Source organism: Sus scrofa, chromosome 6 (genome assembly GCF_054392235.1).
Source record: "Sus scrofa isolate SSC_HxYL_T2T_F1_AM1 chromosome 6, Sscrofa_HxYL_maternal_Yorkshire_Landrace_v2.0, whole genome shotgun sequence".
NCBI lineage: Eukaryota > Metazoa > Chordata > Mammalia > Artiodactyla > Suidae > Sus > Sus scrofa.
In genome coordinates, this window is record NC_139388.1 from 39,911,829 (window position 1) to 39,920,532 (window position 8,704).

At 44.2% G+C, this 8,704-nt stretch overlaps 1 non-coding gene across 1 annotated transcript; it reads left to right on the plus strand.

Annotated features, from left to right (window-relative positions):
• Positions 1-7,086: 7,086 nt before the first annotated feature.
• LOC146402308 (U6 spliceosomal RNA) lies at positions 7,087-7,193 on the plus strand. Its single transcript, XR_014808762.1, has one exon. It is a non-coding gene; the product is annotated as a U6 spliceosomal RNA (small nuclear RNA).
• The last annotated feature ends 1,511 nt before the right edge of the window (positions 7,194-8,704 follow it).

Sequence of the window (8,704 nt, forward strand, 5' to 3'; positions counted from 1 at the left end):
TTGAGATTTATTTTTCCCATCAGTGTCAACTGTGGGTGCTGCATGCCTTTCAGTCACATTTAATAGGAGGGAGAACTCAGCTTCTTGTTCTTTCTTAACAGCAAGAGAAAACCCTTCCCCAGTCTTTCCTAGTGTATCACATGTCCATTTGTGATGCTGTCACTGTCCAGGGAATGGAATGACCTTTAAAACAACCAACCCCCCGCCCCCTTAGCTGATGTTACCTCCCCACGCTGCATGGACGCTACTCTGTGGGGGAGGGGTGAAATGCTTGTGGTGGTGTCAGCTTCCACATCCCCTTGCTGGTGGTTCTCAGGCACTGCCCCCCAAATGTCCTGGGAGCCTTTAAGCTTCTCCCTAACCAGTTAACTCAGAGGCTCTGTGGGTGTGGGCCTGGGCCAGTGGTTCTGAAACTTGACTGCACCTTAGAAGTACCTGGGAGATTAGCAATGAGATCCTGCTGTGTAGCACCAGCAACTATGTCTAGTCACTTACAGAGCATGATATTGTGAGAAAAAAGAATGTATACATGTATGTGTAACTGGGTCACCATGCCGTACAGTAGAAAGTTGACAGAACACTGTAAACCAGCTATAATGGAAAAAAATAAAAGTAAAAAAATAAAAGAAGTGCCTGGGGACTCCTACTCCCAACAAACAGTGTGATTTAACTGGCATGGGATGTGTTGTGAGCAGTCCCCCATGATTCAGCCAAGTTTGGGAACCACTGGCCTAGGCACTGATATACTCCTACATGCACACATGCATTTCAAATTATGCATATTTTATTTTTAATTATTTAATGCTTTGTTGAGATATAATTTTCATGCCAGAAAATTCACTCATTTAAAGTGTTCAAACAACCTAAATGTCCATAGACAGATGAATGGGCTAAGAAGATGTGGTATATATACACAATGGAATACTACTCAGCCATAAAAAAGAATAAAATAATGCCATTTGCAGCCACATGGATGTAATGAGAGACTCTCATACTAAGTGAAGTAAGTCAGAAAGAGAAAGACAAATACCATATAACTTACATCTGGAATCTAATATATAGCACAAATAATCCTTTCTACAGAAAAGAAACTTATGGACTTAGAGAACAGACTTGTGGTTGTCAAGGGGCAGGGAGAAGGAATGGGATGGATTGGGAATCTGGGGTTAATAGATGCACACTATTGCATTTGGAATGGATAAGCAATGAGATCCTGCTGTAAACACTGGGAACTATATCTAGTCACTTGTGATGGAGCATGACAGAGGATAGTGTGAGAAAAAGAATGTATATATGTATGTGTGACTGGGTCACTTTGCTGTATAGTAGAAAATTAACAGAACACTGAAAACCAACTATAATGGAAAAAAAATAAGTCATTTAAAAAAATAAAGTGTTCAATTCCAAGATTTTTAGTATGTTGACAGTGTTTTATGAGTATCACCATAATCAGAGCATTTTTATTGTCTCGATAATGTCTCTTAACTCCCCATACTCTCCTGCTCCCATTCAAGCCCTTTGCAAATATTGATCTATTTTCTGTCTTTAAAGATTCGCTTGTTCTTTTTAACTCAATTTGACTTTTTTTGGCCACGGTGTGCACTGGCTTGATGTGGGATTTCAGTTCCCAGGCCAGGGATTGAACCTGGGCCTCAGCAGTGAAAGTACCACTACACCAGTAGGAAACTCCCTAGATTTGCCTATTCTTGATGTTTCATATATTGGATTATATAATATGTGGTCCTATATGACTGACTTCGTTCACTTAGCATGTTTTCTAGGTTCATCCATGTTGGAGCCTGTGTCAGTACTTTAGTTCTTTATATTGTTGAATAATATTCAGCAAATGGACATACCACATTTTGTGTTTCTGTTCATCAATTGATGGACATTTGACGTGTTTCTGCAGCTATTATGAATAACGATGCTAAGGACATTCACATACAAGTCTTTGTGTGGGTATATAACTTCATTTCTCTTGGGTGGAATCCTAGGAATGAAATTTCAGGGTCATTTGGTAACTCTCTTTAACATTTTGAGGAATTGTCAAAATGTTTTCCAAAGCATCTGCACCATGTTACATTCCTATCAGTAATGCATAAGGATTCCCTTTTCTGCACATCCTTTCTAACACTTGTTTTTGTTGACATTTTTTGATTATAGCCGTTTTCGAAGATGTGCAGTATCTTATGCGGCGTGCATTTCTTGATGACTAATAATGTTGAGCATCTTGTCATGTGCTTATGGGCCACTTTTGTATCTTCTTTGGAGAAATGTTTATTCAGTTTATTCAAAATATTTATTGCTGTTTTAAAAATTGGTCTTCTTATTGAATTGTATGAGTTCTTTATATATTCTGGATACCAAGTCCCTTATCAGATAGATGACTTTCAGATATTTTCTCCTATTCTGATTGTTTTTTCGCTTTCTTGATGGAATCTCTTATAGTGCCAAAATTTTAATTTTAATGAAATACAGTTTATCAAGTTTTCCTTTTATTGCTTATGATTTTAGTGTTGTTTCTCATAAATCCTCAAATATTAGCATATTTTAAAAAACTTTCCCAAGTGATCTAAAATACATCCAGGGTTGAGAAGTCTTGCTATAGACTATTTATGGCTTTCCCAACTCTCATTATTTTCTCTCCCATTGCCACAAAGACAACCAAACCAAGGTACTTAATGTGTCGTCTGTGAAAACATCTTGTTTCTTTTTTTTAAATTCCAATTAATATTTTATTGTTGGTCATAATTGATAAACAATGGCTAGAGACTCAAGGATCTATTACACGTTTTACGAGTACAATAAAAAATTCACTTCAAAAATTGTGATTTCATTGCTTGGAGAATAAAAAATCATTTCACAAAATCATCACTTTGGATAAAATGTATTTTCTTTTTTTTTTAAATTTTTTTATTAGATCATTTCTTTCTTTCTTTTTTTTTTTTTTTGTCTTTTTGCTGTTTCTTTGGGCCGCTCCCGCGGCATGTGGAGGTTCCCAGGCTAGGGGTCCAATCGGAGCTGTGGCTGCCAGCCTACGCCAGAGCCACAGCAACGTCTGAGCCGCGTCTGCAACCTACACCACAGCTCACGGCAACGCCGGATTCTTAACCCACTGAGCAAGGCCAGGGATCGAACCCGAAACCTCATGGTTCCTAGTCGGGTTCGTTAACCACTGCGCCACGACAGGAACTCCTGGATAAAATGTATTTTCAAAGAATTTTATCCAGTCAAACTTCTTGCATGTGTCTTAAAAGTAATGTAAATACTTTTAGAGTCTTAGCCCCCAAGAGTTGTTTTCTTCAAGCTGTAAAACCAATCAGCCATTGTCACACCTTTCTGAGTAACCCACTCAGAATTTTCCATTTCCCTTTGAAGACAGTATCCTTATTAGTATCCTAGTTTATTTTCTGTCTTCTTTCATTAGCATGTCAGCTCCATAAAGACAAATACGCTGTATGGTTTCCTGTTGTCTCCTCCCTGTCTGGAAGGATCTAGCACATAGAGGGCATCTGTTGAAAGAAGAAAATGAACTTGGACCTAAGAGCCGCTCCTCCTGCCGTCATCTTCCTTCCGGTTCCGTCCCACTCCAAACGGCTTCTTGTCTTTGGTTTTCAGTTTCTATTTTTGTCCTGCCAGCTTCTTCTTTACCCAAGCCAGCATCTGGGAGTTTTCCTCACCCTCCACGTTAACTGGCAGCCAAATCCTACTGCTTCCTTACAGAGAGAGCTGTAATCTCACACATCTGTCCTGCCTGCCTTTTCCATCTTCTCACCTTGCTGTGAGTTTCTCGGGGGCAGAGATGGCGTCTTCCTGGCTTTCTGTCCAGAGCATTTCACTCAGCCCTGGGCACAGGCAGGATCTTTGCCTGACTGCTGAACTGAATCACATGCTGCAGATCTGGAATCCGGATCTGTGAGTTAGACCGTGTAATCAAAAGTCCTTTTAATGGCAGCCCCAGGACTGTTTTTTTGCACTGATGAGAGTTGAGTGACTGCTTCTCTGATGAGACGTCAGTGGCTGTGAAGGGGTGGAGAACTGGGTGAGGGCTGGAATTCTGATGTGGAGGGAAACCCTCGAGCGACTGAGAACTGAGCATCTCTATAGAGAAAATACCGTATACTCTTCCAGAGCATCTGGTGAACTCCTTTGAAGTGACAGCGAGATGCAAAAACTAGCATGTGAATGAAGAATGTTCCAGTGATAAACGATAGAGATTAACCCCACCATAAGGCTCAGCCTTCCAAGCGACAAAGGAAGAACATTGCAGATGGGTAAACTGCTCAGGCCTGGGAGGGCCAGGGGCTGGGGGAGCTGTGTGCCTTGGGAACTGCAGCATTTCAACACATCAGGTCCCAAGTGGATCCGGCAAAGATGAGAACAGCTGGCTCGGCATCTAATGTCCACTTCTTCCACTTTATGTTTTTTGTCTTTATAGGGCCACACCCGAGGCATATGGAGGCTCCCAGGCTAGGGGGTCGAATCAGAGCTGTTGCTGTCCGCCTACGCCAGAGCCACAGCAACGCCAGATCTGAGCCGCGTCTGTGACCTACACCACAGCTCACGGCAACGCCGGATCCTTAACCCACAGAGCGAGGCCAGGGATCGAACCCCCAACCTCATGGTTCCTAGTCGTATTCATTAACCACTGAGCCACGATGGGAACTCCCACTTCTTCCACTTTTAATGCATTTCCATGAGGAGGCTCAATCCAGTCTGAAGCTTTTTTAAGCTTGAGGAGGCAGCAGGAGGGAAACTCACCGAGTCAGGCTTTTCTCTGGTGGTTTGTAAAACGCAGGGAAGGAGCTGGCTTTCTCAGATCCAATTAAAGAAAATGATTGTGCCAGGCAAACAAACGGTTCCACATACACTTAATTTCCATGATGTGGTATTTAATTGTCACATTTGTCTCCCCATAACCAGTTCTGTGATTGTGGGAGGGATTGGATTGCTCTGTGAAGCTGGGGTGGGGGCTTGGGACAGAGCAGCTTTGGTGATGGCTGTCAGCACCCTGCCCCAGACTCTAGTAAGCATGTGTCTCTGGTGGCTCCTACACCAAACAGCTTCCATCTTGGGAAGAGGTGCTGCGAGTAAGTGGCCCTGGGAGCAGCCTGTGGTGGATGGGGTCTGGAGGGTGAATACCCCAGCTCCCCTGGGGACAGGGGAGACGACTCTGAAGCCCGTTCCACATGGTCTCTCAGAGTTTTCCAGTGACCTTGAACTCCAGGGGCCCACAGTTGATAATGTCTACTTAGAAGCACAACCTAAAATTGACAGTTAAGTGTTTTTTTTTTTTTTTTGCTTTTTAGGGATGCACCTGAGGCATATGGAGGTTCCCAGGCTAGGGGTTGAATCAGAGCGGTAGCTGCTGGCCTACACCACAGCCACAGCAACTTGGGATCTGAGCTACATCTGTGACCTACACCACAGCTCACGGCAACGCTGGATCCTCAACCCACTGAGTGAGGCCAAAGATTGAACACGCAACCTCATGGTTTCTAGTCAGATTTGTTTCCCCTGAGCCATGATGGGAATCCGAGAGTTAAGTTTTATTTAGGGCAAAATGAGGACTAGAGCCCAGGAGGCAGCATTCCAGGTAGCTCTGAAATACCACTCCAAAGAGGTAGGGGGGAAGGTCAGGGTATAGGTGATTTTGGTGAAGTGGGAGGAATATGCAACCTAGCATACATTTTACAGAAGGTTGCTGCTAGTCATGAGGAACAGACGTCACCAAGAAGGATTTTTTTTTTTTTTTTTTGGTCTTTTTAGGGCCACACCTGCAGCATATGGAGGTTCCCAGGCTAGGGGTCGAATCGGAGCTGTAGCCACCGGCCTACACCACAGCACCAGCAACGTGGAATCCGAGCCATGTCTGCAACCTACACCACAGCTCACGGCAAAGCCGGATCCTTAACCCACGGAGCGAGGCCAGGGATCGAACCCGCAACCTCATGGTTCCTAGTCAGATTTGTTTTGGTTGTGCCATGACGGGAACTCCACCATGAAGGATTTTAATGCTTTTCTGGATACGTGGACATGCAAGAATGGGGCTCATAAAATCTCCTGAAATGACCTGAATGATCTGAAGCCCTGTTCTGCCAGTTGTCCCAGAGCCCAGAGTGCCTCCCTCCTGATCTCCACCCTGAGCTCCTTTCAGGGGTGTTTGAGGGTCGGCAGCTGACGTGGCTCGTGATTCAATCCGTGCAGAGACAGATAGCAAGTGCCAGCCTCCAGGTCACCCCACGTGCTCTCCACTGGCTGCCTTCGCTCCCCTGCCTCACTTCCACACTTCTAGGATCACCTCCCAGGTCCTCCTTGCCCCCAGATCCCTGGCTCAAGATTTGCTTCCAGCCCGAGACCACAGTATAGCGGGAAATGCACTCTGGTATGGATGGAGAAGCCAACATCGTTTCCCCTTGTGTCTGAGGGGCTTGTCTGCTGTCTCAGGGGCGTGAGGACTGAGCCTCCCAGGCAGAAACCCAAAGTCTCTGAGTGCCTGAGGAAGCAAGGGTCAGGCAGCCGAGCAATGCAAAAATTTAATGAGCTTGCTTTTGACACCATCATTTGTCTCAGCAGCTTTCTTGAGTGAGCAAGGCCAAAAGCCGTATGCAGATTAGCTTCAGGGGTGACCCCAGCCAGCAGACGCTGTGGCTGTGACTGTCTCCAGGCGGATGCCGCCAGGATCCACGGCTGAGCCTCTGTGTTATCATTCTTGGGGGCTGTTTCTGGGAAGGAGCGGAGTTGTCTACCTGAGACGCAAATAATGAGAGAGAGAAAAGGCTTCATGATCTTGTTCACTTGTCTTTGGGACGGTTGGGGCTTGGATTTTGTTTCCTGCCCAAATGAGAGAATGGATTGTTTCTCCCTGGACCATCAGCAAGAAGATGTAGTAGGAAGGGCTTTTAGAGTTTAGTGCAGCCAAAAATTTGATATTTGAAGAGAAGCTGGAAATGTGGATTTTTATGTGAAGTCTTTTCATTTGAAAATATTGGCTCCTGACAACAAGGTCTGACTGTGTGGCACAGGAAACTATATTCAGTCTCCTGGGATAGAGCATGATGGAAAATAATATAAAAAAGAATGTATGTGCTCACTTCAGCAGCACGTATATTAAAATTGGAAAGATACAGAGAAGATTAGCATGGCCTCTGCACAAGGATGACATGCAAATTCATGAAGTGCTCTCTATTTAAAAAATATATATAATGTGCTTGGGTTATGGGATGGAAATCCTGTGAAATTGGATTGTTATGATCATTATATAACTACAGATATGATAAATTCATCTGAGTAATAAAAAAGAAAAACCTTGGGAAAAAAAGAAAGAAATAAAAGATACTACACTTTGGCCTTAAAATATATATATATATAATAAATATAATATAAAATATATAAATCATATAAAATAATAATAAAAAGAATGTATATGTATATATTATATATGACTAAGTCACTTTGCTGTACAGCAGAAATTGGCGATTGTAAATCAACTATATTTTAATAAAAATAAAATCCAGGCCAATAACTGTCATTTTACTTCATAACAGCTAGATGAAAATTAGTTCACACACAAAAAAAAGTTGGCTCCTTTCTCCTTCCTTCCTTGCTTCCTTCCTAAACTGGATAGGCTAAAACAGAATTAAAACTAAACCAAATACGTCTGTGGGTTGATTCCACACTTGGGTAACCAGTTTGTGACCTCTGACCTATCCAATGACATGGGAACACTGGGGAACAGTGTAAGTGGAAAATGAAAAAGTGACCTCTGTCCAGTGATGAGGTGTCTGCTGAGCTGTTTACTTCACACCCATCACTATGCAAGGCCCTGGGATTCAGGAGTGAATGAGAAACAGTCCTAGGGTGTCAAGGTCTCTCATCTGGTGGAAGAGATTTTTTTTCTTGTCTTTTTGCCATTTCTAGGGCCGAACCCGCGGCATATGGAGGTTCCCAGGCTAGGGGTTGAATTGGAGCTGTAGCCACCGGCCTACACCAGAGCCACAGCAACGTGGGATCTGAGCTGTGTCTGCAACCTACACCACAGCTCATGGCAATGCCAGATCCCTAACCCACTGAGCAAGGCCAGGGATCGAACCCGCAACCTCATGGTTCCTAGTCAGATTCGTTAACCACTGCGCCACGACGGGAACTCCTAGTGGAAGAGATTTTAATGTGGCTCAAGCCGAAAAGGGAATTTACTGCAAGGAACCTGTGGCTCTTACGGAGGCTATGAGCAGCTAGGCTCCCTGAGAATCGAGTCAGGGCCTGGAAAAAATCAGGCCTCATGGTTTCCTAGTTCCTCTTTCTCTCTCTCTTTCCCTCTCCTCCCTGGAAACTGGTTTTCTCTATCAGGCCGGAACACGGACAAACAGGGTCTTTCCATAACCCCTGATGTTCCTGTTTTCTGTTCAAGCCCCAGACCAGGTTGATGGGAGCTTGGCCCCTCCTACCAAGGGCTGGTCCGGTCACACTCAGACATGGCTTCTAGGTACCAATCCCCCTGGATGGGGCCTCCTACAGGAGGGCAGGTAGGTCATTCATTCCACAACGCCCTCCGAGGGCTGATCGGCTACCTCTGCTGGAGAGAGCGTCAATCATATAAACACATCCGTTCCTTCCTGCAGGGACCTTGCATTCTCTTGAGAGCAGAGAGACCAGAAAAGAAAGAATAAAGCAGTTTGACACAGCGGTGAGTGTCACGACAGAA